The sequence below is a fragment of the Gigantopelta aegis genome, chromosome 2 (genome assembly GCF_016097555.1).
Source record: "Gigantopelta aegis isolate Gae_Host chromosome 2, Gae_host_genome, whole genome shotgun sequence".
NCBI classification, from domain to species: Eukaryota; Metazoa; Mollusca; class Gastropoda; order Neomphalida; family Peltospiridae; genus Gigantopelta; species Gigantopelta aegis.
Window position 1 is genome coordinate 38438821 of NC_054700.1, and position 9640 is coordinate 38448460.

A 9640-nucleotide genomic window follows, 5' to 3' on the forward strand; every position below is an offset into this window, starting at 1 on the left:
TTATTTATAAACTTGAAGCCAGTCGTATTTGTTGGAACAAATAGTTAGCATTTGTGGGGTTTTTCAGTTGTTCATGCAATGTATATCACATAGTTTGTTAAAGAATGTTCCACTTTTTGAAGTTGGATAATGGTAAAAGTATCCTAACATATAGCCGGTAGTCATGTCCATCCTTATTTGAAAGTTGGGATTTTTTTTTTTTTACATTTGGGGGTGGGGGGGGGTCCTTCTCCAAACATTTCAATTTTTTTTTTAATTCCCCCAACAACATCCCTATGGACTATTCAGTATAGGATTCTCTGTCTTTCTTAGGGAATGAAAAGGCTAACAGATGATGGGGGCTAATCAATCAACAAACCGTAATCAGTGATTAAGGCTATCTCTGTGCAATGCTTAAATAAGCATTTGGAAAAATAGTGTTTGAATCCATTAATCTATTTCTACTACCTCGTCTCTATAAGGAAAACCACTCCTGAGGAGATCCTTTACAGCACAATACATCCCTCTTGCACAGCCACAAAGAGGACTGCCACTCCATGACCAGTCTACTAAATCAAAACTAGCACAGAACAGAGCTTATTGAAATAAATATAGCCATGAGGACATGCCCTTATAAATCGCTATCAAAACAATGATGATATCAGGTGTTGGCCATCATAACCGGCCTCTGTGGTGCAGTGGTTAAGCCATCAGACTACAGGCTGGTAGGTACAGGGTTCACAGCTCGGTACCGGCTCCAACTCAGATCGAGTTCTTAAGGGCTCAATGGGTAGGTTGGTATAAGGCCACTACACCCTCTTCTCTCTAACCACTAATCAACTCATCCACTGTCCTGGACAGGCAGCCCAAATAGCTGAGGTGTGTGCCCAGAACAGCGTGTTTAAACCTTAATTAGATATACATGTATACCGGTAAGCACAAAAATAAGTTGAAATGAAATAAATGGTGATCATATCGTGCCCCACAGGTGGCACTCTCATGAGTATGTGTCAACGTTTCAAAGTAAAACTATGACAATCAGTTGGTTTAAACAATATTTTATTTGCCAAAAACAACATACTGGGATTGGTCAACAGGCTTAGCCTATATTAAGACCTCTCCCTACAATTTACATGCAGATACATGTTTAGATACCACAGACTATAGTAGATTTAAAGGAGGAAGAAAAGAATAGGGGATAGAGTGAAAGGTGTAGGTATAGTAAATAGAAAACCAGAACATTTTCTTTGGATTGGGGAATTTCTAGCCAAAAAATTAGTGTAAACTTTAGCAGAAACGTTTAGTAGCAGTTATGTATTTTAAAGTAGTTTAAATAATTTTTTCATTTTCTTTTTCACCAAATTTTGAATTTCCCAATAGGATCTTCTTATAATTTAGATGTAAATAGTTTGACATGAAATTGTTTCTTTGTTCATTGACAGTGGACAATCAGTTGTCAGCATAATAAATTGATGATGTTCACATTTCCACTACTCTGTGTTGAATACTTTTCACTCTGTTTAACTTTTAAAAGTGGGACATTGATTTATGAATCTCCTGATAAAAGTGTTTTTTTTTTTTTTTATGTGCACTGTATCATTTATAAAGTGCATATCACACAATCATATATTAGAATACTAGTATCTTGCTTAAATTTACAGATTAAATCATTCTTTGTAATCATAGTGATATCATTCTTTGTAATCATAGTGATACATATCTTTTGACATATTTAGTTTGATTTAATCATATAAAGTATTGTTTTCAAATTAGCACCACTGATCTTTCATATTTAATTGTTAGTTTATAGTTATATATATTTTTGTTCTGTTACACCTTAATTTAGGCACTTAATTTATTTATTGTTTGTGTTCAGATAACACTGATTTTTGTCAGTTTACAGTTAACACATATTCTGTTGTACTTAATGTATTGTTTTGTTCAGGTACATGTGACTGTCTTTTGTCAGTTTACAGCCAATACATATTCTGTTATATGCTTAAATGTATTGTTTTGATCAGTTAACCCTGTTCTTTTGTCAGTTTACAGTTAACACACATTCTGTTATATACTTAAATTTATTGTTTTGATCAGTTAACCCTGGTTTTTTTTGTCAGTTTACAGTTAACACACATTCTGTTTTATACTTAAATTTATTGTTTTGATCAGGTAACCCTGTCTTTTGTCAGTTTACAGTTAACACATATTCTGTTTTATACTTAATTTATTGTTTTGATCAGTTAACCCTGTCTTTTGTCAGTTTACAGTTAACACACATTCTGTTACATACTTAAATGTTTTATTGTTTTGATCAGTTAACCCTGTTTTTTGTCAGTTTACAGTTAACACATATTCTGTTTTATACTTAATTTATTGTTTTGATCAGTTAACCCTGTCTTTTGTCAGTTTACAGTTAACACACATTCTGTTACATACTTAAATGTATTGTTTTGATCAGTTAACCCTATCATTTGTCAGTTTACAGTTAACACATTCTGTTTTATACTTAAATTTATTGTTTTGATCAGTTAACCCTGTCTTTTGTCAGTTTACAGTTAACACACATTCTGTTTTATACTTAAATTTATTGTTTTGATCAGGTAACCCTGTCTTTTGTCAGTTTACAGTTAACACACATTCTGTTGTACTTAATTCATTGTTTGTGTTTTGTTGAGGTGACACATTATTTTGTTCATACAGTATTTACAATTACGAACCAGGGCCCCATTCCATAAAGCGATCTTAGCACTAAGATCACCTTAAGTGCATATGTTAGCTGTGCAGTTATGGTGATCTTAGGGCTATGATCGGTTCGTGGAACGGGGCCCAGCAGACTAATGTAATTCTTGATAGTTTTAACTTTATTTCCATGCTTATATCCAATTAAAAGTTCAAGGACGCTATTCAGGGCATATGCCTCAGCTGCGTGGGGTGTTTGATTAGGAGAGAGGTTAATATGTGGTTGGTTGCTAGACGATAGTTCGAGTGGCATTGGTTTAGGCACAATGGCATACTGTTGTTTGGACCTTGGGGTATTCAACTGTGAACCTCGGGGTATTCAACTGTGAACCTAGGGGTAGTGAACTGTGAACCTAGGGGTATTCAACTGTGAACCTAGGGGTAGTGAACTGTGAACCTAGGGGTAGTGAACTGTGAGCCTAGGGGTAGTGAACTGTGAGTCTAGGGGTAGTGAACTGTGAACCTAGGGGTATTCAGCTGTGAACCTAGGGGTAGTGAACTGTGAAACTAGGGGTATTCAACTGTAAACCTAGGGGTATCAACTGTGAACCTAGGGGTATTCAACTGTGAACCTAGGGGTAGTGAACTGTGAAACTAGGGGTATTCAACTGTGAACCTAGGGGTATTCAACTGTGAACCTAGGGGTATTCAACTGTGAAACTAGGGGTATTCAACTGTAAACATAGGGGTATCAACTGTGAACCTAGGGGTATTCAACTGTGAACTGTGAACCTAGGGGTATTCAACTATGAACCTAGTACATCCTTCTGTCTACATTTTCCTTGGACACCTATAGGTATAGTCCAACATTGCCCTGTAAAATAAAAAATGTCTTAACTTCGGCAAACCCTTCCCAAGTCTATGCCCCAGAGTCATTAAAACACTCTTCAGATGCGAGTCAGTAATGGGATATGAACCTAGTACCTTCCAGCCGTCAAGATGATGGCTCATACGGAGGTAAATGATGTAGTAGCTGTACCAGTCTGTGATTGGTAGTATTACACATGCACTAATGATGTATCATGCATTATGGACAAGTAGACAGTTAAATATACTGGTTCTCAAAATATTGACTTTGGGTGTTTTGTTTTGTTTTGTTTTGTTTTGGGGGGGGGGTATCTCATTATTGGTTTATACATTGTGTACTTGTCAGCATGTTGTTACTAGAGCACAGTGATTTATTAGTCACCGGCAAATGCATGTCAACCAATTCCTAATTCTGACCTCGACTCTTTTTAAAGAAAACCTGCTACATTTTCCCATTAACAGTAATGGATTTTTTTATATGCATTTTTCCATAGACAGGACAGCAAATGCCACAGTCTTTGGTGTACTAGTGTTGGGGCACTGTTTGGGAATGGGAATTATGTTCCAAAAAGCCTTATTCAGAAGTAGAATTGGTTGCATTGTTTGAATATGTTTGTGTGCACCAGAACTGGCATATTCGTTTATACACCTTAACCAGTGGTAAAGTGCCCCCCCCCTGATGCGCGGTCGATTTGGGATCGATCTCCGTCAGTGGGCCCATTGGGCTATTTCTCATTCAAGCCAGTGCACCACGACTGATGCATCAAAAAGCCGTGGTATGTGCTATCTTGTCTGTGAGATGGTGCATGTAAAAGATCCCTTGCTACTAATGGAAACGTAGCGGGATTCCTCTCTAAGACTGTTTGTCAAAATTACAAAATGCCGATAGCCGATGATTAGTAAATCAATGGGCTCTAGTGGTGTCGTTAAACAAAACGAACTCTTAAAGAAAACCTACATTTTTCCGTTAGCAGTAATGGATTTTTATATGCACTTTTCCCACAGACAAGATTGTGGCTGCCTTTGATGTAGTATTGCACTGGTTGGGATGGGAATTACGTTCCGAAAAGCCTTACTCAGAAGTAGAAATGATCCCATTGTTTGGGTATAATATTTGAGTGCACCACAACTGGCATGTTCGTTTATGCACCTAAACACGTTGGACGTAGATTAACCATGTAACGGTGGTACGTTTTGCGTAATGCTTCATAAAACTATTTGGTCAATATTAGTTGTTTGGTGCTATCAGTAACCGTGTCTATTAAAGGTGGTATGCATCATCAATTCTGTTGCAAATGTTTGTCCTATAGAACCAACACGTGGTTGTCTGTTGTAGGTGTGGCAGTTGGTTTGGGTTTTGGGGGATTTTTTTGGTTGGTTTTGGGGTTGTTGTTTTTTTAAGAAATCCCGTAAGTTGGTTACATAGTGCTAACCCGTTATCCTTGTGTCTTCAAGGTTGTATGTTCGGTTTATGCATATAGGAAATACTCTTGGTGATAATCCTATAGAAAACTACCTTTAATTAAAGGTGGCTTTCTTTTTATTTATCTAAAATGCAGTTACTATAGCAAAAGAAATCATTTTATGCATAGAGGAAATCCTTTTGGGTATAGTTAATCCTATATACGGTAACTACGTTTAAGTAAACGTGGTGTTCGTTTTACACATCCAAAATCCAGTTGCTATAGCAGATTGGAAATCTCTTTATGCATATAGGAAATGTTTTTGGTTATACATGTAGTTCAAAGAAATCCTGTACATTGGGTCGATAGTGCCAACCCGTTACCTGTGTGTATGCAAGGTTGTATGTTAGATTTATGCATATGGAAAATCCTTTTGGTTATAGTTAGTTCTATAGAACTATATTTAGTTAAAGGTGGTGATCCTTTTATTTATCGAAAATCCAGTAACTACAGCAAATACGAAATCCGTTTATGCATACAGGAAACCCTTTTGGTTTTAGTTAGTCATATAGAACAACCCTCAATTAAAGGTAGTGTTCGTTTTAAATATCCAAATCCAAAATCCAGTTACTCTAGCAGAGCTGGTATGCCGTTTCATTCTTCCCACCAGTATATGTCTACACAGAAATCCAGTTATGCATAATGCAAGCCTCCTCTGTAGTGTTAGTATGTAATTAAGAAACGTTAGCTTGTACGGTATGTTATTCATAAGAAAGCTTATCTAGCCAAACATATCCAGCCTTCAGTTGGTCTTGTTTGTATTTGATTCGACTCGTATGTAAAATTACTTGACTCGTATGTAGAATTATTTGACTCGTATGTAAAATTACTCATCTCGTATGTAAAATTCTTTGACTCGTATGTAAACTTGCTTGACTCGTATGTAGAATTATTTGACTCGTATGTAAAATTACTCGACACGTAGATTCACTAATAGTTATAATTTTTTTACTAACGTATTTCATCTGGCGATGACTGTACATTAATATGAGTCTTATTGTTCCGTTAGTGCTCCAGTGCCAGCTAGTGGTAACATTAACAGAAATGCCCACAAGTACTGCGTGGTTATAACATCCCGTCTAATATTTAAGTTCGCGACCAGAGAATAACAGGGTTCTAACTTACTTTGTTTAAAATTGAGTTGTCTGTATTATAAAGGTTAGTAATAGTAATACACATTTCGCCGCAAACGAAATAAAACACCGAGTTCATTACAGGTGAAGGTGTTGAAAACGCATGCATAAGCGCGTGTACTGGTATTAAGATTAGAACGGTCCCGTGTTGTAAAGCTTTTAGAGTGTAGACTCAAGACTGATAGATTGATACTTTAACGCTTTGCCAACGCCCCCCCCCCCCCCCCCCAAAAAAAAAAATAATAATAATAATTTATATAAAAAATATATATATTATAATATAATGCATGCGTGTGACGTCATTAAAGATTTGAACCATTTTACTGCATCGTAGAATAAGTCATATGTTTTATTTTATAATCAGAATTACAAAGCTTCATTTTCTATGGAACTGTAATTTCAAACTTATTTATCTTTATAAAAACATTTTTAAAAAGAAGACCAATATTATGTTAGAATCGTGTTATCTGCAGGTTGCGAGTTGTGCAATATTTGTTATCTGCATTTGTGGTGTGCATTGTGATCGTGTATTGAACTGCAACTGAAGAAGTTTATTATTTTGTGAAAACAATCGCGATTGTTTATTATTTTGTGAAAACTATCGCGATTGTTTATTATATTATCTTAACGATCGCGATGGTTTATTATTTTGTGTAAACAATCGCAATTGTTTATTATTTTGTGAAAACTATCGCTATTGTTTATTATATTATCTTAACGATCGCGATGGTTTATTAGTTTGTGAAAACAATCGCGATTGTTTATTATGTTGTGAAAACTATCGCTATTGTTTATTATATTACTTTAACGATCGCGGTGGTTTACGTGCATTTTTGTGAAAACAGTCTCGATTGTTTACGTTTATTATTTTGCGAAATTATCTGTTTTTTATGTTTATTATTTTGTCAAACCGATCGTGGTTGTTTATTATTTTGTCAAGAAATCTAAAAGTATTGTAATATTTTCACAAACTTAGTAAACATTTGCAAACACATTTTGTTGTTTTCTGTTATAATTGTACAGGAATATGATAACTGGTGCACATCTGGGCTATTTAGGTCACCTGGACTGATGACTGAAGTCAGGGAGCTACCTTTTGATCAACTACGTCAAATCAACCAGTTAGCTCTATTTTCAATTTCGATGAACCGTTGTAAATTATCGTCAAAATTACCTTCAAGAAAGTACACAACATTTTCTATAGGACTTAATCCTGCGCGATATTTGCAAATTCAATAGCACCAAAACCAACCCTCGCCCGCTACTGACCCTGGTAAGGCTGTTTGTGCTTCCATGAACATGTTAGCGCGGGCTACCCCCTTAGCCACCCATCCCAAACTCTTTTCTGTCCTTGATGGAGGGACCGGCGAAAGTCAACACCTGCGCCCATGGCAAGCGTGTGTCACAACAGCTTGTTCTGATGGTGCGCTGTTAAACTCTATGACCTGACCTCGTGGCTTGAGTGATCCACTGGTATTGCGATCTTTCTTTCTTTCAACTTATGTTCGTACTTGTATCCAATTAAGGTTCGAGCACGCTGTCCTGGGCACACATATCAGCTATCTGGGTTGTCTGCCCAGGACAGTGGGTAAGTTGTTAGTGGTTAGTGAGAGAGAAGAGGGTGTAGTGGCCTTACCCATTGAGTTGTTATATCGTTAAAACTCGCTCTGGGTGGGAGCCGCTACCGGACTGCGAACCCTGTACCTGCCAGCCTTATGTCCGATGGCTTGACCACGATACCACCGAGGCCCGTATCGAGATCAGTTTTTGTCTCGTGCATCGTGCTTAACCTTTTCACATTTCCGACTTCTCCAAAACTACTTGAATTATAACCAAATTTTGTGGGAAGCTTCTTTGACACAAGGAGAAACAAAATCATGAATTTGGTCATTCCGATATCCCTCCTCCCCCACCCACTATCGTCTTTTAAGTGGCGGGTACCCGGTGTCCCAGTTTCAAATTCCTCCCGTAACCTAGTTTCAGATTACCGGGGGTTGTTTGAACCTAGTTTCAGATTACCGGGGGTTGTTTTAACCTAGGTTCAGATTACCCCCGGGGTAGTTTGAACCTAGTTTCAAGCTACCCCCCTTAGTTTCGAACGACCCCCCGGGGGTAGCCTGATCACATCCATTCACCACATCCATCGACCACATCCATCCATCACATCTACCACATCTATCACTCATCGTGTACAATGTAAGATGTCACATTTTGGTTTGTATTCTCGGAATATTTGCTTAAACATAAATTCTGATATCCACTCTAGGTTTCCATACTTTTTATGAAAAATATGTGTTCGTGTAATACGAATTTTCATATTTTATAGGAATACTTAATATATATATCAACGTTTCGATGTAAAAAATATACCCTATTTGTGAAAATTTACTGGTTGTTGGGTGGGGTAATTTGAAACTACGGGGGTACTTTGAACTTATTTTCAAATTACCCGGGGGGTAATTTGAACCTATTACACCGGGTCTGGGTCAATATTTTGGAATCGTGGAGGCCTTTAGTGACGATCCAATGTGATCCTGCAGGGATACCATCTTCGAATAGTCCCGAAAACTCAAATCTATACAATTAATTTATTCACCATAGCTTGGTAGGCTTAGTGTTTTGGGGGAATATTGTCACTTTGTGACTTACTATCTGCGCTATGACGTTCGTCGGTTTAGCTTTTCTAATGCCGATTTGTCTGGCGTCCATCCCTTAACCTTCTCTTTGAAGTCTTTTTTTTTCTAGTTTTGATTAAATTGTTCTTATGGGGAACTCTCCACAAACTAATAGAGAGATGTTTTGGATGGGGTTGTTTTTTTAAAAGAGGCCTATCGGCTTATAGAAGTTAATTTTCTTCTCTCTCTTTTTTTTTTTTTTTTTTTTGGTCAGTAGTAGATAATTAAGTAATTTGTAAAGACCACCTAATGCTAGATTTTTATTTAAATTAAACAAAGAATTAATTTCAAAATATATCTCTATTAGTTTATGAACACTGCCTAAGAGAATCATTGTACCCCAGTTTCAGAACCATTCAATGAAAACTCTATAAGATAAACAAAATTTTAACTTTCAAGGTTAAATTTCTATTTAAAATTACATATTATGCTTTTTAAAAATTCAAAAATTCTAAATTTCCAAAATCTCTCTCTATTAGTTTGTGAATCAGTGTGACAAAACAGTATTCCATGATCATAATCAAAATTTCTGCACAAAGCAATCGAAATTATGTTTTGAAAAGTCTGTGTTTGCGTCCATGGTCGTGCTTGTCCTGTAGGAGGACTGCCACTCCCAAGACTAGCTTAGAAAACGCAAACTTGCACAGGATAGAGTTCAAAGGAATATTATGCAATCATGAATCATTGTAAACAGTGATATGTATTGGCGAATCCTGCCACACTAGTGGCACCCGTTTTGAGCACAACCTACATGTTTTGTTTAACGACACCACTAGAGCACATTGATTAATTAAACATCGGCTACTGGATGTCAAACATGGCAATTATGACTCGTAGTCATCGG